Raw genomic sequence first — 9,484 nt, forward strand, 5'->3', positions numbered from 1 at the left:
GCGGATCTCTGTGAGTTCGAGACCAGCCTGGTCTACAGAGCTAGTTCCAGGACAGGCTCCAAAAAGCCACAGAGAAACCCTGTCTCAAAAAAAAAAAAAAAAGATCTCTAAGTAGACTAAGAGACCCACCCCTGTTTGTGGGCCCTGTGTTATCCAATAAGAGAACAGGACCAATAGCAGAAAAATACTTGTAGCTAGGCCTGTGACAATCACAAGTGTGTGGTGTGTCTGAACTGCAAACAAAATAGCATGAACCTCCTTCAGAGTGCCTGTGATATTCACCCAAAGACCACAGAACAAAGAAAAGCTAGGGTAGGCTGGGATTTGATTGCCTCAGACCTGATGAATTTCCCCTCTGCTCTGTTGAGAATCACTGGGGTCTACAAAAGCACACAACTGCAGGGTGGGTGTTTGCCCGTTACCTTGGTAAACTTAGACTTAGAAAATACTTTAAAAGCTGTCATTCTTGGTTCTGTTTTTATAACTTGAAACTCATGGGTGTCATCAAACACATGGCCTGAACTTCAAACCCAGCAGTGATGAGGTGATGCTCAACCTTTGTTGAGCAGTGAAGTTGCTGGGTTTTACATTCTCTTCCAGGGCTCGTGGGAGTGGACTGTTGTCTGGACAAACCCCGGAGAAAGGCCACATGAAGGGCTGTGTACTGTCCATGGTATGACGATTACAGCTTCAGCATTTTATTTCTTATTTTTAAAGCTTTGCTGAGGTACTCAAATATAATTCTCTGTGATCTATATTTAATGCCTGAACAGCAGTGTTTCTGACCAAGTGCAGACAGAATCCCAGTCTCCATGTTTCTAGGATTACCTCAATCATCAGCTCTGCTGAAGAAAAATACTGATTCAATAAAATATGTTTCATTATTAACAAGATAGAATCCATATTGAATAATTTTCACATTATTGTTTTAGTCAATAATATCAACAATGTCTTCAATTAATTTTTTAGATGTTTTTACCTGCATGCCATAATGCTCAAACTGAGCACTAGCTATAGGCTAAGCATGTTAAACACATACACAAAAGATATTCTATGTATTATTTATTTATTTATTATTGCAGTTGTTATTGCTGTTTTCAATACATCCTAACCTCAGTTTACCCTCTCTCCACTCCTCCTTCTCCTCAGCCCCTCCCCTGTTCCCCGGATCTACTCTGTTTCCCTCCAGAAAATATCAGGCCTCCCAGGAATATCCACCGAACACTGCATAAAAAGATAAAATAAGACTAGACGAAAACCCTCATATCAAGGGTAAGCAAGGCGAACCAGTAGGAGGGAAACAATCCCAAGAACAGCTGCAAGAGTCAGAGACACCCCTACACTCACTGTTAGAAGTCTCACAGAAATACAAAGCATCACAACCATAACATATCTGCAGAGGACCTCACACAGATCCGTGAAGGCTCCATGATGGTCCCTTTAGTCTCTGTGATCTCCTAGGAGCCCTACTTAGTTGGAGTCTGTGGGCCAAAGATTCTCTAAGTAAAGCTTTTCAAACCCTGTAAGTCACCAAAGAGCTGGTACAGGTCAGCAAAAGAATCCTCTTCAAAGTATACTTTCTCTGTGCAAGTTATTCTTATTTTTTTTTTGAGGGGTTGGCAATAGTCAAGTAATAGTACCAGTTAGTAACTATACAAAACACAGAATTTAGTTCCAAAACACAACTATCTATCAGCTCCCCAGACACATACATAAACATATATGTTTACAGATGCATATCTATATTCCTGCACGTCATTCTCACTTATGAAAATGTAAAGGAGTTCAAAGCAGCAAATTCTGAATCATCTTAAATGAATTATATCCCTGATACTCTGTTAATATTAGAAACTAGGATTAGGGTATGACTCTATGGGGTTCAAGTCAGTGCACTACAGAAAAATTGAATGACTATGAAAAACTGTAAACTAGATCCTTTAAAAAAAATGTCTAATGTTGCCAGGTGTGCTGATACACACCTTTAATTCAGCACTGAGAGGCAGAGGCAGGAGGATGTATGCGAATTAATTGCATGCCAGTCTGATCTACATAGTAAATTCCAATTATTAGGCTGGGAGAGTAACTCCAGAAGAGAGTTCTTCCTCAGCATGTTTGGGGTCCTGGGTTTAATCATCAACACAGCAAAACAAAAGGCTAATTTAGAAATAAATTAAAATTATTGTGAAATGTTTTAGAGTTCCTATTGCTGTGAAGAAATACCATGACTATGGTAACTCTCAAGAAGGAAAACACTTAGTTGGGTGGCTTACAGTTTCAGAGGTGTAGTCCATTATCATCATGGTGGAACACGGCAGCATGCAGACAGACATGGTGCTGGAGAAGTCACTGAGAGTGCAGAAGGAGCTATATCTTGATCCCACAGGCAACAGGAAGCGAACTGACTCAATGGGAATAGCTTGAGCCTAGGATACCTCAACGCCCACCCAGACAATGACATACTTCCTCCAATAAGGCTCCACCTACTCCAAAAAGACCACACATTCCATTAGCGCCTCATCCTTTGGGGGCCATTTTCTTTTAAACCACCACAGAAATCTTGCTGAATATTTGCTCCTGTTTGCTCACAGCTGTCCAAGACTACAGTCTAGTTCCTGTGCACAAAATAGGCTATTCGTGCTATAATTCACCAGGCATCAGATAATCACTGCTGCTCATAGAAAGAAATCCAGCATCTCTCAGAGAGATGACTGGGCAATACCACCTTTCTACTACAACTCCTGGGTATTTACCCTTGCTCCTCACTGGGGAAAAGAAGGAATTGTCAGACTTTGAGTACAAGGTAGCAAAAGGGTTGTTGAGTCTGATGTTAATTAACTACTTTGTAAATTCCTTAGCCAGTGTCTTTGCTGAGGGATCCCCTGGATCTTCAGCATTTTAGTACTTTTTTTTTTTTTGGTTTTTTTCAAGAGAGGGTTTCTCTGTAGCTTTGGTGCCTATCCCGGAACTAGCTCTTGTAGACCAGGCTGGCCTCGAACTCCCAGAGATCCACCTGCCTCTGCCTCCCGAGTGCTGGGATTAAAGGCGTGCGCCACCACTGCCCGGCTATCTTCAGCATTTTAATGAGCTCTGGGACTCTGCAGAGGAAGACAAAGAAACAGAACTTGCAGCCTCTTACAAATGTATCCACCCCCAGGTTTTATTTTTTTTACTGAGCATCGCACAACCAGTCAAGTGTCTTTCCTACGCCAGGCACAAGAGAGGCCTCCTAGGCATTTTCAACACAGCCTTGGTTAGAGAGTCAGTTGGAACTTTCCTTTAGTTCCGTCAAGGTTGTCGTGCTTCTGCCTCTAAACAATGGTCCCACCTAGTTGCTGGTACAGAGTTCTGCTCTCTCAAGGTTATTGTCAACAGGTGTGGCTAATAGCAAGACTTTGTGCTGCAGGAATAGAGAGAATTAGATCGTTCCTACCTCAAACAAGAGTCTAAGGTTCCAACTAAGTTCCAGTTCCCCTTTATGGAGATTACTTGGGATTCCACCTAGGGAGTAGTTTGCCTATAGAATTTTTTGGTCTAGGGTGTGAGCGTGACTTGGTGACTTGTTTTGTTCTAGCCAGAGAATGCTTAACTATGAATGTAGCCAGGACTTCTAACTGGTAAGTTCATTTCCTTGTATCATATTAATGCAGTATTTTGACTTACTCCTACACTTTGAGGTCAGGAGTATTTGAAGCAATGGGAAATTAAGCACAGGCGAATTTTTAGTACTCACTTGAATTCCCTCCCAATACTATCGTATATGTTTTTCAGTCATTTATTTATTTATTTTTGCATCTTCCTATTCTTTACTATATTTCTAAATCCCCTCTATCCTGGCAAGAGGTATTTTTGTCGTGGCTGGTCCCTGACAAATGCATAGGTGTTTGGAGACATTTAAGACCCAAACCATGGGGGCCAAAATGCAGACCCATTTCTCACCTTATCTGACCATCAGAGAGTTTGGGGAATAACAAGGCTTAATCACACCTAGCTCGGGAGGTGGCTGTCTAGCCCCTTTTTGAAGTTAAGAAAGCTCTGGTAATGGGAAGTCTCCTGCTATCATGTTATCTTCTTTCCCAGCTTACATTTGATATAAAAACTGTGAATAATCTCTGAACCTCCCTCCTGATGCTGCCTTGTGGTTTCGGTCTTTCTTTTCTCATGCCCCTACCCTGGTAAGAAGGGTTTATGTTGAGGCCAGTCTTCAACACCAAACCATAATAGGCAAATAGAAAATCAAAGTTTCTTTCCGGATATCAGCACTCTACAGGCTGCCACTGTAGACCACGCCTTGAGCCCCTAAGGGAAATGTCTTTGAATGAAACCATAAAATAAGAAACTAGTGATAGGGACCCAGATAGAGAAAGCCAACAGACGAGGCCTGCAAGAAATCAAAGTCGCAGGTCATAGAGAGGAGAGAGACGGCTATCCAAGGAGTGTCTGGGAATAAATGTGGCTGATAGTCCAGGAAGGGGAGGAAGACACAGGGAAGAGGCAACTGAGGAGGTGGAGGAAGAAGAGGTCTACATATCCCAGGACCAAAAACGTTTAAAGCGTCTTAGGAATCAGATGTCTTTCTGTATCAGCTCTTATCAGTGCCCTTACGGCTGTTTTTCTGCCTGGTGTGCAAACCTATACTATCAGTTTCAATGTTCTTGACAATCTGATTATCGTTTTTCCACGTGCAAGTGGCAAACTCCAGCATCATTCCACACCATCCCTTTCTTGCCCTTGGTAGCTGATATAAATATTGTTACTGAGGTAGCAGTGCTGTTTTCCCAGAGTTCTAAAGGCATAGCCATCTTTCTAAAGTTCCATTTTATCCTTCTATGCCCCTGCTCAGCAACCGTCTGCAAGTCTCTCAGGAACGCAGGCTCACATCTGCCCACTTGAACTTATTATCCAAAGCCCTTTGTTCTAAGGCCTCACCTGCCCATTGTCACAGTGACCCTGCAATCCAGCCTCTGCTCTCATTGCCTCTACCCGCGCTGTTCTTCCTGCTCTAGAGGAGCACTCCCCAACAACTGCCCGCCTTCAGTATGGCTTCCTTCAGGCTTGGTCTCTTTCTTCCCAGGGCCTCAGCCGGCTGTGGCTTCTTTTCGTCTCTGCCTCCTGATACATTGTTATCTATCTGCTTGTTGTATCCTCCCAGGAAGCTGTGGATCTGTGAGGGAGCTGCAGAATTTGCATCTGTGAAGATCTGCCTGTGGTCAATGCTTAGTAAAGGCAAGCTGAGAAGGAAGTGAAAATCAACAAAGAAGCAATTGCGGTATCATCCTGCTGTCTGACTTTTTACTATTCCGGGTAAATGGACACCGAGAGACACAAGAGCTGGTTGGAAAGTCTCCACTTTAATTAAAGAAAGAGAGGGATGGGAACTTGAGGGAAGAGAGAGGAGGAAGGGAGCTCTGGCTCTGTCTATTGGGTGAAAACTTGCTCTGATTACTGAAAGAGAGAGGAGAGGGTAGAAAGTCAAGGCATACAATTCAGCTCTTTCCTGAACTAGCAAACAGAAGCCACAATTCTATATAATAATAAACAGATTAATTAATTAATGCGGAGGCTAGAGAGATAGTTGTTTGGCAGTTAAAAGCACTGACTTCTCTTTTAGAGGAGCTGGGTTCAGTTCTCAGCTCCCACATGGCAGCTCAAAATCAACTGTATCTAAAATTCCAGGGGATCCGATGCTTTTTCCTTGACTTTTCGGGCACCAAGTACATATGCTGTGTACCTATGTAAATGTAAGTAAAACACTCATATGCTTAAAATAAAATGAAAAAATTAAAACCCAAGTTTGTCTATTCTTAAAGTTGATTTTCTGAATTATTAAATCATTGCTTTGATACTTTCTATTAATGCAAAATGTTATTCTTAAAATGCTCACGGAGCAGCAGTGAGCTCCATCAGATCCCCAGCGGGGCCGGCAGGCCGTAGCGGGGCAGGCGTAGGGACATGTGACAGTCACATATGTAAAATCATAACTGAGCCTTTATTACTTAGAAGAGAGAGACAGAGAGACACTAACCAAGGGAACGGAAGGGAAGAGAGTGAGGTGGCTGCGGGAAGGTCAGAGGTAATGGGAGTGGGCCTGGCTTGTCTCCCAAAAAGACAGGAAACCACAACACAAAAGACGCCGCGTTTTTTCCTTATCTGTGTGAATACATTCCAATCCCCCCAGTGGAGGACAAAAGCTGCAGACGGTGCTGCACGTCTACGTCCTGGTAGCTTTAACTCTCAGCCTGATATCACCAGAGTCCTCTGAGAAGAGAACGTCAGAGGAGGAACAGTCTAGACTAGACTGGTTTGTGGGGAAGTGCCAGGATAGTTCACTGCTATAAGACCGCCCAGCTCGCCCAGCTCTCCCAGCTCCATGGGGGGCAAGATAGTTCAATGACGTAAGATGGCCCATTCTGATGTGGGCGGCTCCAGTCCTGGGCAGATGTTCCTGAAAATGGATTGAGTGCTAGCTGAGGATGAACTAGCCTGCCATCTGTTCCTCTGTGGGTCAGCAACTTTAGCATATGATTGTTTGTTTCTTATTGAGAACTTCCACCTTGCCACTCAAGGAAAGCATTCTGATTTCTTATGACAATTTCTGAGCTGGCAGGGTCAATTCTTGGTGTTTAGGACAGTATGAAGTACAACAAGAATCACTTGATCATGAGCTGTAACGTGATAATAGCCGATCGAATGAATAATCTATTTAGTCACCGAGGGGCTGATGGCTAAGTAGCCTATACACAGTGGAAACTCTACGTGATTAATATCCTAGATAGGACAGTGAAGGAGGTAGCCAGCCCATGTGAGAATGCATGCTCCTAGCTAGTTGATAGCCCAAACCAGAGACTTAACTGTGCAAGAAGTATCCAGTGGGTATACTTGGCTACAAGATCTGCAGGGCCATGCCAGAAGAAATGCAGATGCTCATAAATCTTACTGAGCACAAGGCTCTGGACTCCTGCGCAGACCAGGCAGTGATGAGATCGGATCTGCTGTCCTTTAGATGAGCTAGGAAAGCTTGGTCACAGTGACGTCTGCCAAGTGGTCTGTGCTTGTATGTTTCCACAGTTGATGAACGGAGACAAAAATCCAGCCCTCTTCCCTCCTGCCCACCAGCCTTCGTAAGAAAAATAGCACAGCTATGCGGTTTTCTTTTGGATTATTGGATATTTTTAAATCACTGCCTGCTCTAAAAGAATTCACCCAGGGCAAAATGGTTGCCACGAAGGTCTTCTTCAAGATAGCACTGAGCACAAACCTACGGAGACAGAAGGTCATGCACCCGGCCAGCCTTTGCTCTATCCTGTTCCAAAGCAGAGCCATGGGTGATCTTAGAGGACAGTAGGAGTCTGGAGAGAAGGGCTAAAAAAAAGCTCAGAAGCTACAAGGACAAGCTATGTGGAAAACCCTATTGCCCTGCTCACAAAGCAAGCCCGGGATCTCGTGTGAATAAAGAATGAATGCTTTAATTAACTCCCCAGAAAGAGTCGAGCAGGATGGCAAAGCTAGCTCACGGAGTTCACAGAACCAAGCCCAGTGCATCTTCCAGGAGAAAGGAGGAAACATGTCCCTGAAGTACGTTTTCTAAGTGGAGACAATCTCGCTAATGCCCTAAGAGGCAAAGGGGGAAACAGTACACAAGAAGAATGCTGGACCTTTGGTAGAAATTTCCCTACTGGATACCAGAAATTCACAGCTCCACTGACAAGGGCAAGTTCCCAGTCACTTGAAGAGTCTCATAATCTAGTATGGCCCACGACTGTGTAGTGTAATCGCAGGGACATGGCAAAAGCTACATGCCAAAGTACGCAGCAAATGTGGTTTTGCTGAAGTAATAGAGATGACTCAGTCAGTTAGTTGACTTTGAGCTCAGGTAGGCTTAATCTGATTTCAAACACTGCTAAAATAGTCTTTCTGCATCTGGTGACAGAATAGAAAATTGGAGGGAAGGTGGAAGAGGGGAGGAGATCCTGAGCCCTGGAGATGAAAAGCCTGCGCACCCCCAAACCCCCAGTACCTCAAGGTTTGGGAGCATCCCAGTCTGACGGGCAGTGGGAAGTGGGAGCTCAGACCCGCAACCTCAACATCCTGGAGAGCAAACGAAACCTAAGTGGAGAGAGCAAAAGGGTCAAAACAGCCTTCGCCGAGGCCCTTCACACTTTTCCCAGCGGGCTTCAGATGCTTCTGATTTCTGCCCACTGCAGAGGAGGGTGTTTCAGAGCAGCGCATCTCCAGCTCAATGCTGTTTCTATCAGCTTAGAAAATTAACTTACCGACCATTCCAATCCGATGCACACACTCACCTACAGACGCAGCAGCGCCCCCGTCTGTCAGGGACAGGCTACTCCATTCAATGCCTGAAGCCATGGTCATGCTGAACCCTGTAACCAAAGCACACAGATGGCAAATGTAAATAAATTAGAGCTACCGCCGGCAACAAAAATTGTATGGGTGGTCTCTACCCCGTTGTGTTTATCCTTCTTAGAGTAAGGTCATAACTGAGTTAGCTACTACATGGCTGGGGACACATACAGCAGGGACGCACTGGTCACAGCAATGGTTCACAGCCAGGGTGAGAGACAGTGGAAGACAACAGAAACTTTGATCACTGAGGTGCCATGCAACTAAAGGCTTATGTACTGATTATTAATTAATTAATTAATTAATTAATTAATTTTTGTTTTTAGAGACAGGGTTTCTCTGTAGCTTTGGAACCTGTCCTGGAACTAGCTCTTGTAGACCAGGCTGGCCTTGAACTCACAGAGATCCACCTGCCTCTGCCTCTCAAGTGCTGGGATTAAAGGCATGCTCCACCACCGCCGGGCTGTACTGCTTATTCTAGAATTTTCCTCTTTAATATTTTTATACCATAAGTGACCTCAAACAACTAAACTTTTAGGAAGTAAAAATCACACATATAATCACTATTATAATCGAGTCCAAAATTTGATAAAATACATAATAACATTTTATGAACCAAAGTGTGTCCCCTCAAAATCTATATGCTAAAGTCTTAGCCCTTTTGAACTTATAATGGGCATTAATTGGAGATAATCTATTCAAAGAAACAAATTAAAACAAAACCATATTTATTGAACATAATCCAGTATAATAAGTATCCTGATAAAAACAGGCTTTTGGGATGCAGCCATGCAGAGGAAGCCCAGGGAAGATTTAGGGAGAAAGCAGCCATCTGCAGTCCAGGGGGAAAGGCCACAGGAGTAACCAACCTTGTTGACCCCTGGGCTCCAGAACTGAGAGACAATTTGTTTCTTTTATGTTTCCCAGTTTGTGGTACTTTGTCAGGTCACCCTGGGCTAATCTAACTCAAGGTAGTACTGGATGTTCCCTAGTCTATTCCCTTTCTTTTTATGTCATTTCATGTATTTATTTGTATGTGTATTGATGTTTGACCTGAATGGATGCTTGTGTATCCAGCATGTGTGTGCAAGAACCCACCAAGGCAAGAAGAGGCTTGAGGAACAGA

Source organism: Microtus ochrogaster, chromosome 22 (assembly GCF_000317375.1).
Source record: "Microtus ochrogaster isolate Prairie Vole_2 chromosome 22, MicOch1.0, whole genome shotgun sequence".
Lineage (NCBI taxonomy): Eukaryota > Metazoa > Chordata > Mammalia > Rodentia > Cricetidae > Microtus > Microtus ochrogaster.